The 15,655-nt window shown below is 43.7% G+C and overlaps 1 protein-coding gene across 3 annotated transcripts in view; it reads left to right on the forward strand.

Annotated features, from left to right (window-relative positions):
* The window catches only part of LOC147422502 (cytochrome B561, amino-terminal protein), a 67,222-nt gene extending 52,144 nt beyond the window's left edge, over positions 1–15,078 (forward strand). For all 3 annotated transcript variants that reach the window (XM_086502523.1, XM_086502522.1, XM_086502524.1), the window contains 2 exons: positions 14,106–14,482; positions 14,559–15,078. The gene's annotated coding sequence lies outside the window, so the exon portion shown is untranslated. The remainder of the gene's footprint in view (positions 1–14,105; positions 14,483–14,558) is intronic.
* Positions 15,079–15,655: the final 577 nt, after the last annotated feature.

Raw genomic sequence — 15,655 nt, forward strand, 5'->3', positions numbered from 1 at the left:
CTTTACATGGAATGGGTATGTTCATGTTTTTGTGTTGGTAATGGTTTCAGGAATTTTCATCCTCGAAGATTCTTGAAGAAGGTAGACGCAGGACTATAGACGAAGTTGAAGCATTGAAGAAGCCACAAATGACTGTGTCGTTTTTGGCGCAGCCCAAAGAAGCAAGCGTTGCAGACCTTTATGAAGTTTAACTATCGCATGACCCAAGCATCAGAGTGGGCCGACGAACAATCCTTCCTAGGATTCTAGATGCTGTTGGCGATCTTCCTCGATGCCATACAGTTTGGTACTAGTACCTCAATTTAAAAAGGAGGGGATGTCACGTGCACATCTAACTCTATGTGTATGTGGACAAGCTACTTCATGACTAGGGTTCAGTTCAGTTAGCCTAGTTTAGGAAGTGTTCTGGCACTTATTGTGAGTCTGTTCGCAGACTGTGCATGTCCAGGCACTTAGAGTAGATGCATATCCTCTGGTTGCACACAACATGATCATCAGAGTTACCATCAGAACCCATCAGGAGCATTTTTACAGTGCACATACCTATTTTTCCTATTTTAGCCATTTTTCACTTATTATTAATAAGTGACTTTGTTGGGAAACTGGGTAGGGCAATTTCGCCAAGTCAATATATAAGGAAACCTAGCGCTAGCACTTTCTGACAGAAGCGGCAGCAGGGACTCAGTGTTCAACATTGCACCTTCTCAGCAAGACCCCCCAACAAGACCACCTAGCGTTTTTGCAGCAGATGGCCCTAGCTTTTTCTACAGCAACATAGCTAGCGTTTTTCATCAAGATCAGCCCCAACGTTTTGTAGTTGCAGATCAGCTTGGCGGTAGCAGATTCCCAGCATATACTATAGCGTTTTTGCAACATATCAGAATCAGCCCTAGCGTTTTTGGATCAGCACGACAGCCTAGCGTTTTGCAGATTCCCGGCGACAAGCCCCTTTTCTACATCAGCGTTTTCAGTTTTTAGCAAATAGATTCCGCACCGCAGCCCTCGAACCTCGCAGATCTCACCTTCTCGCAGCAGATCCTCGCCGCACGGTCAGATCAACCAGTGTTTGCAAAGTCAGCCCGCTATTTGCAGATTTCATCATCTTCGTTTTCAGCGCGTCGTCATTGCATCGTCGTCATTGCCGTCATCATCAACATAGAGTCAAAATTCAGCAGATACAAGATTTGCAGATTTCAGCCCATAGCGTTTTCAGCTTTCAGCCCGTCTCGTCATCGTTCTCATCGTCGTCGACATCGTTGGCAAGTCCATTGCATTGTAGAGATTTGTACAATCAATAGTAGACCGCTCTTGCCATAGAGAGTGGGGTCTTCGGAGGATGGTTTGACACCATTCTAGTGTCGTATTCTTCTCTCTCTATCTCTCAGTCTCAGCACCTTCATTCACAGTGTTTACCACTTTGTTTGTGATCATTTGCACTCTCTCACTAAAAGAACGGAAGGCTCTCCCTTCCGTAAGTAAAAAGGACCCTCGAGCACAGTTCTGAGCACTCATCTTGGGCAAAGTTCAACATTCACTTCCGCTGCACCTTACATATGCATACAACAATACGGTGCATTCGTCAATAAGCAAGGTTCCTTATGAAATTGTTGAGGGTGGCAAAAAGGTCCTCATTTTGCACACAAAGGACAAGATTTTAGAAGCACATTGATATATTGAAAATATGGATGAAACGTATAAGAAAATCCGGCTTGCCTTGGAGAAGACTTGGGCAAAGCAAAAAGGGTTGCCGATTGTTGTCGACATGAATTGTTTTTTTCACCTTGTGATTGGGTACTCTTACGGTTTGAAAAGGCAAGGTTAACGAAGACGAAGGGCAAGGAAAGTTTATTTCCCAAGCTCAATATGCGTTACTATGGGTTTTTCAAGTACTTGACATGATCATTGATGTTGGTTATAGGTTGAAATTGCTTGACAGCTGGAAGATTCATAATGCGTTCCACGTGAGTCTTCTAAGACCCTTTGTGGGTGATGTGTCAGAAGATATGTCAGATGAGGATCAACCAAAAGTTGAGGAATTTGATGAGATCTTGATACCTGAGGAGAATTTGACACACAAGGAAAGAAAAGTCAAGGGAAAAAATTGTACGACTTTATTTAGTGAAGTTCAAGAACTGTCTACCTATGGATGCAAAGTGGATGGAAGAGTGTTAAGTGCTAGAGCCACGAATGTATTACAACTTTACCTTGAGGCCTTTAAATTACAGCCTACGTATGCCCCAACTCAACCTGCTCAAAAGATGGGTAGTGATGGTGCTAAAATGTACATGCGGATTCAGTGCATTAGAAGTGTACATTGCTTTGCAAATGTTAAAGGTACTCGTAGAGAAAATGACAAAAGTATGAAGATTTCATTAAGTCATTTACATCTATGTTTCATGACCTTTCCTATGGATACATGTGATGATAAAAGGGTGCTAATCACACTAAATCTTCTATGGCATGTATATCTGGCATGCTATTGAGGATGTTTGCGATTTCAAGAGGGGGGTATGTCACGAGGCTATGGCAACCACTAACCTTAGTTGTTGGTTTCTTTCCCTTTATTTTCTTGTAATTTTTGGGACCCTCTTTTTGAAGTCACAAATGGCTCGACATTGTATTGCGAGCATCGACTGAGAGTTTCACCCATAGCAATAAAGGCCAGGTTGACACGAGTTGGTCGACAGTTGGCACTGAAATTCGAGCAGTAAAAGGATGTCTAGGCTCAGATCAAAATCATGTTTGTGAATTCTCCTACTGCGGTTATGCAACCGAAATTGAGCTAGAGTAGGTCATTTTTATCCCGATAAAAGTGGGACAACTCGTAAGAAATTACAGGTTCTCTCTCAAGTTTTAATTGAATAAAGAAATTGAAAGGAGTGCCAACCTTTGGTGTCAACGCAGTCATCGTCTGCTTGGAAGCACTCTAGCTCCGAGGCCGTGTTTTGTTTGAAGTGTAATTTCCAATCATAGGATTATTTCGTGAAGTTCCTTTGTGTCGTAAAGTTTAGAGTGTAATGGGCAGGTGGAAGCTAAAGTCTATCGTCCTCTAGCGAGTCTACGGGCGGGTTTCAAAGTGCAAGGAGAAGGCAGAGGATTTAGAGTTTTGAAAAGATATCGAGAGTCTAGACACACATATTAAACCTGTGATTCATTTGCTTCGGGTTGTGGATGGCATGGAGCTTAGAGTGGGATGAGGTTTTTGGAGTGTGTGTTGGCTTGCAAGTTTCTCTTCTACTGCCACGTGTCCACTTTACTCCTTTTGGTTTAATTTCCAAGTGCTCACTAACTTATGAAGTCCCGTCAAGGTAGCCACCCTTTTAGTACTCGGATTTCAATGCTGATGTCACGAGGCTGTGACAACTATTAACCTTAGTTGTTAGTTTCTTTCCCTTGATTTTTATTCAATTTTTGGATCCCTCTTTTTGAAGTCACAAATAGTTGGACATTGTATGGCTAGTGTGAAACGGTTGAAAGTTTCACCTGCTACAATGAAGGGCAGGTTGCCACACGAGATGGTTGGGCCAATCGTCACTCAGAGTTGTACCCTATTGAAGAAATATTGAAAGGGCGCCATCGTTTGGGCCTTGGGGCCATTGCAGTTTGCGAGTGGAACATGTTCTGTTGTTTGAATGCTAAATGTTTATTTGAGTCTGTTCTTTTGAGTTGGCACGTGGCACGTGGTGCTCGACCCGTTTGAGCTTGTTGCGATAGAAACAAACTGTTGAGGAGCAAAAACGCTAGAGTCCTTGGGTTCTGTTGGGGTTCTGTTGAGAAGGTGCCTGTTGAGTATGTGCTCGTGTTGCCTCTTCTGCCATTTAGTGCTAACTTGGGTTTGCTTATATACAAACTTAGCAAAATTGCCCTAGCTACCTTTGTTGGGAAGTCACTTAAAAATAATAAGTGAAAAATGTCAAAAATAGGTAAAATAGGCTAAATGCACTGGAAAATTCCCCTAACTGAATCTGATGGATTCTGAAGGGAATACTGATGATCATGCTGTGTGCAACCAGAGGATATGTATCTACACTAAGTGATTGGGCATGCCCGGTCTACGAATAGACTCACAAAAGTGCCAGATCACTTATAATCTAGATTGGCTTGACTGACTCAACCCTGATCATGCTGTAGCTTGTCCACGGACACATAGGGTTGGATGTGTCACGTGACATCCCCTCCTTTTCAAAGTGAGGTAGTGGTACCGAACTGTATGGCGTGGAGGGAGATCGCCAATAGCATCCGGAATCTTGGAAGGGACTCTTCGCCGGCCCACTCTGATGTGTGGGTCGTGCGGTACTTGAACTTCATGAAGGTCTGCAACACTTGCTTCTTTGGGCCGCGCCGAAAGCGACACAAAGTCTTCTGTGGCTTCTTCGATGCTTCAACTTCGTCGAGAGTCATGCTTCTTTCTTCTCAAGAATCTCCATGGTTGAAAATTTTTGAAACCACTTCCAACACAAAACCATGAACATACCTATTCCATGTAAAGTGACTGGAAAAAATCTTGTCTGCTCTAAAGACTGTGTATGCAATGTAGATGTACATAGAGATGGAGTGACAACCCGTTCATCAAACACGTGCAAACAATGAGATCGAATCTTTCTCTTATGATCTAGAGCAATCAACTATGGCAAAACACAATGGAAATGCCCATGATTGGTGCTCATACTTTCATGTGCTCTTTCTACAAATGTGTCATGCCAAGGAAGAGACAGGAAAGGTGACTTCCTTGAATGCATACTTTTCAGCTTTTCATGAACAATCCGCATACATCCGTGCTCATTCATGAGTGAAACGTGCTCAACGTACAATATGTCATGCCTAGGAAAAGGGATCACATAAAGACGTTGACTAAAATACAAGAAACGATCACGAATGAAACACTCGAACAATGCGTGCGTATCAATCATGCGAAAACATAGTACTTCCTGGGAGGGTTCTTTGGACCTAGGCTCGAGAGCCAAGATCGGTTCTTCCTGAGGGATCGAATCGTCCTGTGGGGGTTCTTTGGACCTTGACTCGAAAGCCAAGATCGGTTCTTCGTGATTGATCGAATCTACAACGAGGTTAGCTTCGCTAGAAAAAGCATCCACTAACACATCATCCTTGTGAACAATCACATCATCTTCATGCAACTCATCATGCTTGTGAGAAATCACATCTTGATCATGCAAATCATTATGCTTGTCAGTGTCATCCAAATCATCATGCTTATCATTGTCATTCAAATCATCATGCTTCACACAATCATGCAAATCATCATGCTTCACACAATCATGCAAATCCTATGTGTCATGCTTTGGAGAAGAAGAGACTGAGAGAGAGTCTCCTTTTCTCGATCCTGTTGAATCTGTGCCTGCATTTGAGAAAAGAGTCGCAACATCGCTTGCATTCTTACTTTGGTCTCGCGGTCATATTCTGCTTGTCTTGCTTTGGCTTCCAAGCGTGCTTGCTCGCTCGCTCTCACGCGCTATGGTTGCCATTCTTTCTTGGTATTGGCGCTCTATGGTTGCCATCTTTTCTTCGTGGTCACGCTCTATTTATGCTTTTCGTTATGCATCTCTTGCTTTGTCTTCTAACTTCTTGTCCATCATCCTCTTGTCGAAAGCCTCCATAGGAGTTAGTGCAATCCTTGTCGTAGATGAAAAAGGGGGAGGGTCTGAAAACGCTCCTGGTGGGGGAAATTCTTCTTCGCCTCTCTCATGCTCATCACCTCCAAGCGAAGTATCCATTCCGCTTCGAGTGATGACCATTCTGAAGTCGTGGGTTCTTGTGGGTTCTTGGGGTCTTGGGTTCTTAAGTTCACGAGGAACTTGGGTTCTTGGGGTTCTTAGGTTTTCTTTTGCTTGCAAATCGCGTTTGAGAAGGATCTTCTCTTCACCCGAGTTCTACTCTTTTCCGCGGGCGCACCCCTTGGCGGCCTTGCGCTCACACCAATGTTGCTTTTTCCCACCTCACGTCGATTGGCCGGCTGCTAAGTGCACGGTCCGCTCTCAATGAGTGAAAAGAGACACAAGGGGAGGCTGGACAAGCCCTTCTTTCCTGGGATTCTTGTCACTCTTCAAAAACACGATTAGGAATCGACAGGCCCAAGCGAACTTGGGTTCGTGCGACCTCAACAAGCAAAAAAAATTCTTCTGATTCTTGTGGTTCTTTCCTTGAGTGATATAGAACACTGCCAAAGCTCTGATACCAATGTAAGGTGCAGCGGAATGATTGCTTGCGCTTTGCTCAAGATGAGTGCTCCAAACTGTGCTCAAGGTTCCTTTTACTTCTTATGGAAGGGAGAGCCTTCCGTTCTTAATGGAAAGTGCTATGATCACAAACAAAGTGAATGGACACTGTGCGTGAAAGTGTATGAGACTGAGAGATAGAGAGAGAAGAGAGATACGACACCAGAGACGTAAAACCCTCCTCCGAAGGCCCCACTCTCGTCGGCGAGAGTGGTCTACTTATGATTGCACAATCTGGTACAAATGGTATGCATGAGATTGATGCAAGTCTAGGCTATGTCGACGATGACGACGGTGATGACGAAGTCGACCTAAGGGCTGAAATCTGCAATCTTTCTACTGCTGTCCAAAAACGCTACGGGCTGCAATCTGCAAATCTTGTATCTGCTGAATTTTGACTCTATGTTGGTGACGATGTCGATGACGACGACGAAGCGCTGAAAACGCAGATGCTGAAAGTTTTCCGGGCTGAAACTGTAAACTTCACGGAAATTGACCGTGCGGCGAGGAACTGCTGCGGGAAGGTGAGATTTGCGAGGTTCGGGACTTGATCTGCGATGTCTGACTGCTGAAAACTGAAAACGCTGATCCTAGGGCTGATTCTGTCGCGATAGATTTGCAAAACGTTGAGGTTGTTGGCAGATGCAAAAACGCTAGGGTTGAAAATGGTGTTTCTATCGCCACGATTCTGCAAATGCAAAAACGCTAGGCTGATCTCCTGGGGTCTTGTCGCTAGGGATCTGCAAGGCAAAACGTTGGTTGATCTGCGGTGTCTGGTCCAAAAACACTAGCCAAACTGTTGAGGAGCAAAAACGCTAGAGTCCTTGGGTTCTGCTCGGGTTCTGTTGAAAAGGTGCCTGTTGAGCATGTGCTCCTGTTGCCTCTTCTACCATTTAGTGCTAACCTGGGTTTGCTTATATACAAACTTAGCAAAATTGCCCTACCTACTTTTGTTGGGAAGTCACTTAAAAATAATAAGTGAAAAATGTCAAAAATAGGTAAAATAGGCTAAATGCACTGGAAAATTCCCCTAACTGAATCAGATGGATTCTGAAGGGAATACGCTGTGTGCAACCAGAGGATATGCATCTACACTAAGTGATTGGGCATGCACGGTCTACGAATAGACTCACAAAAGTGCCAGATCACTTCTAATCTAGACTGGTTGGATTGACTGAACCCTGATCGTGCTGTAGCTTGTCCACGGACACATAGGGTTGGATGTGTCATGTGACACTAGTGCTCGCTCATCTGATTGGAAAACGTTGGCTCTATTGCTCCCTTTATAGGTAGAAGTTTTGCTTAGAAACTTTTCAGGACTTGGGTAAGGCAAGTTTGGAAGACAAAGTTATAAAAATAAATCATTAAAATGATTTATTAATAACCTTGTCTTCAGTTAAGTTTATGAGTGAAACTGTCGCACATTTGCGAGCCCGGGATCCGATTGATGCGGGGAATGGCTCGTTGGATTTCTCTAATCTAAAACCACGTGCACGTCATGCCAGATGTCCACCATAGTGTAACAACATCTGTCAAAACGATTGTACAATCCATTTATGCAAGAGGGTTCCAAAGTTGCAAAACATAATCTAATGAACTCGTCCGGACATGCGAATGAGAGCGTCTCTTAGCCCTCTCTGAATGGATTGAGCTAAATGTTAAGAGTTCCCAAGTGCTTTAGTGCCTCTCCTCTCAGTGTTGACATCGGTTTCCTTATTTTGGGTTTGAGGTTCATCAATAGAGCTCTGCTTCGATTCTTTAGTCACTGTGTCGATCTGGTTTTGATCCTTAGCAAAGATTGTGTGAGGTCTTCTCCCTTGCCCCATGATCGCCAAAATGGAATGAGCTGGTCATTTTGATAGCTATTCTAGGTTGGAGATTCACAATCAGATGTCAGATTAGCTAGAATGGAACAATAGATTTATAATTCCGATGAACATGAGGATATTGGTTAATGAATTGATTTGAAAGTACAAAGTCAGATGTTGGACATGAGATACTGCTTCAGCTCTCTACTAAATTCATGTGTCACTCCCTTGTCCCTAGCCTCAAATGTATCACCCATCTTTTGTAACTCTGTATCATTGGTGGTTTTTCTGGTTTTGTAATTTGTTTACGTAATATAAAAGGGTATGAGCCAGAGAGAGAAATAAATTGTAATATTAACGTCTTCAAAAGGCCAAAATGACCTATGAGACCAAAAGGTAACATGTGGTGAATCTAATACCAGGTCTGGGTACAAAAAGTACAAAGAACTGAAAAGAAAATAGTGGCTAGGGGTGGGGTGAAAGCTGATACAAAGGGAAGACAAAGGGTGAGCTGATACAATGGAGCTCTTTGACAGTCGAGGCATCATATACATATACATCAGTATCCGGGACGATTCCTATGTCGCGCGAGTCTGGTATGAATCCTTGTCGCAGTCTGCGTCGATATCAAGAGGGCCCTCTCATCCTTGGGCGACGGGACCGCCCCAACTCTATCGCCTGATCAAGCAGTATGCCTCTGGTACCTCTGGTGTTACGTTGTGGAGGCTGCTCGAACTCCTCTGTCTGTGATTGAAAGAAATCTGTGATCTTCCGTTATTGTTAGATCTCTCTCATTGTGCCCCTTTTCAAGAGATCCTGTCTGTGTTTTCGAATCTCTAGTAAGTATAATCCAAGGCATCTTTGATCCTGGTATCTCATGACTATAGAAAGTGGCCCAAAACCCTCTCTAAATAGATTGTGAAAGCGGTGTTATATCTCATAGTATACTGGGCAGTGACATATGTAATGTAGCTCTGTCTCTGGCTTTATTTGGCACACTTGACAAATCTTGGACTCAGCGGTAATATGCCCGTTTTCTTTAGTGTAGGATGCTTCTTCAAGAAGTCCTTCTTTGCCTCCATGAATGGGAAGAGCATGATTAGAGCTCTTTCTTTTGAAGTCTCCCTATTTCCTTGTGTCTTCTTCCTTACCCTCCATGCTTTTGTATGAGTAGCCTCACTACCCATCATGCGGAGAAGTTCTTTGACTTCCCCTTCCACATCATCTCGGTCTTTTAGATTGGTTATTCGTATGTGCAAAGCTCTAGTCTTCCTTCGTTGCTCTTCTTCTAAAGTCATGTTGATGATTGTAGGAGTGTCACAAGGCGGGCACCACGTGCCAATAGAAACGAACAGACTGAACAGACTTTTTGCACTTAAATAACAACTGAACTGAAAGAGAGAGAAAGACGACACGCGACACGAAGTGGCGGAATTCCACCCTAGAGAGTATTTGCCCCAAACCTTGGCGCCCCTTTCGGTATTTCTTTATATTGCATCATCAAAGTACAAGCCGGTACTCGAGACTCTGCACCTTTGTACTGAAGCATGCTAGAGAATGAGCCCTAGCCTCATATTTAAAGGCCCTTGGCCAAAAAAGCAGTTTACATAAAAAGCTTTCAAAATCAAAAGCTTCTGGTCCAAAAAGCAGTTTATATGAAAAGTTTTCAAACTCAAAAGTTTCTGGCCAAAAAGCAATGCCAAAAGCTACCAACGCAATTTATGGAAATCCGTATAGCCTGCCACGTCATCATGTCAGCGCAATTTTCAAAATTTGTTTGCTGCCTTAGGGTTAGGGTTAGGGTTTTTGGCAAAAATTAGGGTTTGCAAGTTTTTAGGGCTAGGGTTTTTGGAATTAGGGTTTGTAAGTTTTTAGGGTTAGGGTTTCCAGTTTAAGGTTTTTTGCAGTTAGGGTTTTCAGAATCAAGGTTTCAACAATTAGGGTTTTTGGCAGAAATTAGGGTTAGGGTTTTCTACACCCGGCCAACCACGTCATCACTTTGTGACACTTCTTCTGTTGCTTGTTCTTCTCAGGGTTTAGGCCCCTCGGTCGACATCTGTAAGTTGGCTCCATTCTTTAGGCTTTGACACGTCATCAGTTTGTTACATCTCCCTTTCTTGAAAGAGAGTAATCGTCCGCGATTACAACATATCTGCAAAACAACTCAAGTTAGCTCAAAAATTTCCAAGGGACATTCGGAGGGACAATCAATTTGCTCTTTTTATTAAGGAGTTAGCTTCTCCTTTTTGCTCTTTTGATCAAGGAGTTAGCTGCTCCTATCGGCTGTTTTGATCAAGGAGTTAGCTTCTCCTTTCGTCCAGATCGGAACTCTTGATATTCCGGCGTAGTAAAATTAGCCATCACACCTAGACCGTACTGATCTTCCTCGGGTGTCTTGATGCACTAAAATTACATACCTAGGTAATCTCATCCAATTAGGAATATTCACTGGTTGGCACATCACAATGCAACACAAATGCTCACATATGCATGTTACACGACATAGAAACATAATGCCGCCGATGAACACTCCTCCCGCATAACCTAACAAGGTCCGGGCCGGGAGATATTCAACGACTCCCTCATCACTCCTCCCGCATAACCTAAAAAGGTCCGGGCCGAGAGATATAGAGGCCTTTTACAACCAAACGCCCCCCAGACCGCAGCCTGCGTCGTTTGGAGGTGCTGAGAGTAACCACTGCTCAGACTTCTTAATACTCCTCCCGCATAACCATCCAAGTCCGGGCCGGGAGTCACAACAACAATTATTTTACAAGCATACAACCAAACGCTCCCCAGGCATCGGCTTGTGTCGTTCGGAGGTTTTCAAACATACAACGAAACGCTCCCCAGGCATCGACCTGCGTCGTTCCAAGGTTCAAACAATACCAAAACAGTATTTCTCACTTCTCCACCCGGGAGTAAAATCACCAATCATTGAAACTAGTATCAAACCAAAGTCAAACAATTCAAATCGGCACCAAAACAGGTTCAAAACAGATATCATCCATTTCAAACAAATTCCAAACAGGATCACCAAACAAGATCAAACAGAACTTAAACTTAAAAAGCAATCTCGACATCAGTCGAGCTCGAAAAGTCAACTGACTTTCCATCTTGAAACTTGCACAAAAAATTAGAGTTAGGTTCCTTCCATGAGGTCGTAGCCGAGCACAACATGGTCCATCAGCTCTTGGACAGACATTGTTTCTTTGGCGGCGATGGTAGTCTCAAGAGATAGCAATCACACTGAACCTCCAAGGTCATCTGCTCGTGAAGAGACATCTACTGAGAGATGTCGAGAAATTTCAATTTATAATGTGCTAGGATTTCCATGGAAAGCATTTCAGGATACCCCACTTTGCCAGAAGTTGCACTCCGAAGGAAGATGTCAGAAACCATACAACTTCCGGCAAAATTTTTCTTAAAAGCTTGCCAAGTACTTGGAGTATGGTGCTTGGTAGCTGTAGACATCAACATCTGCATTGCACTGCTTTTGAGAAAAAAAACAATGACTTGAAACAAATCTGGATCCTTCTCTTGCAAGTTATCTTAATTGGCTTATGCCTTGTAAGACACTGCGGTGAAGACAGGAGCGCGCCCGATGCGCGATGAAGTAAGGGTGGGAGTGGCTAATAAGTCCGGTTTGGAGCGAAGATACCTCGAATCAAATTCCAATAGCTCTGTCTGCTCTTTTGTAGGACCGGTATGCTTTTAGAAAAGCACACGCCTGAGGCTCTGATACCACTGTCACAAGGCGGGCACCACGTGCCAATAGAAAAGAACAGACTGAACAGACTTTTAGCACTTCAATAACAACTGAACTGAAAGAGAGAGAGAGACGACATGCGACACGGAGTGACGGAATTCCACCCCAGAGAGTATTGGCCCTAAACCTTGGCGCCCCTTTCGGTATTTCTTTATATTGCGTCATCAAAGTACAAGCCGGTACTCGAGACTCTGCACCTTCGTACTGAAGCATGCCAGAGAATGAGCCCTAGCCTCATATTTAAAGGCCCTTGGCCTAAAAAGCAGTTTACATGAAAAGCTTTCAAAATCAAAAGCTTCTGGTCCAAAAAGCAGTTTATATGAAAAGTTTTCAAACTCAAAAGTTTTTGGCCAAAAAGCAATGCCAAAAGCTACCAGCGCAATTTACGGAAATCCGTATAGCCTGCCACGTCATCATGTCAGCGCAATTTTCTGAATTTGTTTGCTGTCTTAGGGTTAGGGTTAGGGTTTTTGGCAAAAATTAGGGTTTGTAGGTTTTTAGGGTTAGGGTTTCCAGCATTAGGGTTTCAATAGTTAGGGTTTCCAGAATTAGGGTTTCAGCAATTAGTGTTTTTGGTAGAAATTAGGATTAGGGTTTTCTGCACTCGGCCAACCACGTTATCACTTTGTGACACTTCTTCTGTTGTTTGTTCTTCTTAGGGTTTAGGTCCCTCGGCCGGCATCTGTAAGTTGGCTCCATTCTTTAGGCTTTGACACGTCAGTAGTTTGTTACGAGGAGTGGGGATAGACGTGGTTTCTTTCCCTTTCCCTTTCCCTTTCCCTTTCTTAGCGACTTCTATCCATTTCTCGGCCTCATCCGTCTTCTTCTGTTTCTTCGTGATTGCATCCACCCACGAAGACGTCTTCGCCCCATTCTGTTTCTTCGTCTTTGATCATCCGTACCTATTCCTTGATGACCTTGATTTCCTCTATCACCGAGGGTTGGAATTCACCTTCCTCTAGTCCATTGCTTGCTCTATCAGCAAGCTCTCGCTTGAGGGTTGAGACCTCTTCTTTGAGTGCTTGTGAATCCGCCTCAAGTGCTTGTATCACTACGTGTAGGTCCTCTTTCTCCTCCTTCCATTGCGTGCCTTCATTAAGAAACATTTGAAGAAGGTTGGCCTTCTCCTTTCACCATCCTTCCATCTCTGCTTTCCATCCTTCATCTCCCTTTCCACTTGTGTTATCCGCTCATTTGTACGCATGAAGGTCGCTTTCGTACGTGACTTTCAAAAGTGGTGAAGCGCTCATGACCTCCATCGTAACGGCCCCTGTGCGCAGACATGCAGGGCTGCGCGAACTTGCAAGTCTGTTGTGTGTGCCGCTTTATTACTGCCAATTGCCAGAGCAGCGACAATCCCAGTTATGAGTCTCCAATATGGCGATGGTCCCAAAGTATCAGAAATACAAAGGAGCAACAAACCTGTGCAACCCATGGAGATGATGTCCTAAAGAGATGCAGTGCGACCCCTTTTTGTGTAATAGAACCAAAAAGGGGACTCAACTCGTCCCATCCTTGTCAATTTTGCAGCTTCAATGGAGACCTCGCCAAGAGGGATTTCCTTTTCACTTGCGCTCAGAATGCAAGCCTTCCTCTTGTTGTTTTGAGTGCTAGGACCTTATCCTTGCTGCCCCTGGTGCTTTGCTCTTGGTTCAGCATCCATGCCTTATGTTGCTTAATCTTCAGTTTGGAAAGCTGCAAACGTTTACGTAGCAAATTTGCACCCGCTGCTTCTAAATTTGCTGAGTAGGCTGATCTTAATCTTCAGTTCATAAAGCTGCAAACCTTTACGTAGCAAATTTGCGCCCGCTGCTTCTGAGTTTGCTGAATGTAAGTACCGTATGCTGCAGCTCGCCCGTAGTTTTTACTTCTGCTCACTATTCTCATACATCCCTAGTCGGCGCAAACAACACACGCACACACCCAAAACTGCACGCTGCCTCCTGCTGACCAAAACCCTAATGCACAGGCAGAATCCCCCTGCGTGCTACCTACTTGCTGCCCGAAACCCCTAACGCACAAGTAGAATCTCCCTGCGAGGTCTTTGCTGCAGAGAGGCCTTCACTTTGCGCGAGAGAGAGAGAGAGAGAGAGAGAGAGAGAGAGAGAGAGGCAGGTGGGCTGGCATCAGTGTTGGACGTATGAACGGCCTGCACTTTGTAAGCCATGTGGGTTTATTAAATGAAGCCTATCCTAAGCTTATATGGGTAGCGTAAGCGTAAAGCACAAAGCGCAGAGAGAGAGAGAGAGAGAGAGAGAGAGAGAGAGAGAGAGAGGTTCTTGTGTAAATGGACAGAATTGGCAGAGGGAACTTGTGTAAAGAAGTATGAGCATCTTGCAACTGGTGAAATGTATGATAAGATTGCTAAGAGATGGACGCTCGAGCTACCTACTGATTCTCATTTATTGATATATCTTTTCTGTGCCTTGCTTGAACATCCCAATTGGATGCTTCACATTGATCCGGCTTCACAACCAAGTATACAGTCTGCCAACAATCCCCTTTTTGTTGTCAATTTACCTCACAAAGAGAGATGTCCAGAGAAGCACGTGGCAGTTTTGTCGGTTGCCCCACCTTTCCTGCATCCTGGAGCTTGTGTGCTCTCGGTGGGGAAGCAAAATCCTCCTGTTTTTGCTTTGTATTGGGAGAAGAAGCTTCAGTTTTCTCTTCAGGTATGGAATCTTTTCATGCGCCAGGCAAGGTATAATTTAAAGCTTTGACATCAACTGAGGTAAGAATATCTTGCAGGGTCGAACGGCACTTTGGGATGCAGTGCTTCTCATTTGTTATCGAATAAAAACAGCTCACGGTGGTGTCGTCCAAGGAATTAACCTGGGCTCTTCAGCCTTCAATCTCTTATCAGTTTTGGAGACCCCTGAAGGGGATACTCTTGAACCTTGATATTCAGTGTGGTTGGAAGCGAGAAAGCTGTCTACTTGCATTCATACTGTAGAAGTGGAAGTAAGTCAGAAAATATTCATCTACTAGAATGCCAAAATTGTGCTGCCACTTTTACACTTCATGCTCAGATCAAGGGTTCTGTCTCGGATTTTAAGATTGCAGTAGCTGCGATTTTTGGAGCTCTTTGAGCTGATTTACACACTAGTCAAGGTGTCATTGGCTTGTTGAATTATTTTGTTGATAAAGAAGGGCCTTAGTTTCTTAGGGATGATCGGTCGGGTCTTTGCTTCAGAAAGCATCTGTTGCTTGGACTCTCATGTTTGTTTTTTTTTTCTCTTTTAAGAAGTTTGCAGATCAGCATGCTTCACATGTGTTGCAGATACTATTTTCATCTTCATTTGGGTGCAACATTGCCGGAGAGGCAGGGACAGTATCGTGCTTTTAAGGTAGGGACTATTCCAATTAAAAAATGGAGTGTGAAGCCTTTGTCGAGAGCATGCATAGAGCCTACTATTTTTAGGGATAGAAGGCGTATAGTGATATTTTTACTTGGCAGGTCTTTTCTTTTGCCCCCCCCCCCCCCCCCCCCCCACCCTTTTTTTTTTTGAATTTAGCTAGCGCACATTTCTTACGTTGTGGGTGATTGCTTGCATGCGTCTGGGTTTGATCAACAAAAAAAGAACGCGAGTAATATATTTTCGGGAAAATTACCAAAATACCCCTCTAATTTGTCGAAATCCCCAAAATACCCCTCAAATTTCAAAAATTCCATTGTATCTATTTTGTTTGGATTGTTCACGATTTCCTAATATTTATTCTTTTTTGACAATGTATATCCGTTTTTTAGTGCTTAGCATGTAACTTGTCACAAATTACCTCCCAAAAAAAGACAATTATGTCTAAAAATAATGAGAAGCAAGTCATCTCCAAACCCTACATAACCA

Source organism: Adiantum capillus-veneris, chromosome 27 (assembly GCF_014529385.1).
Source record: "Adiantum capillus-veneris isolate H3 chromosome 27, ASM1452938v2, whole genome shotgun sequence".
Lineage (NCBI taxonomy): Eukaryota > Viridiplantae > Streptophyta > Polypodiopsida > Polypodiales > Pteridaceae > Adiantum > Adiantum capillus-veneris.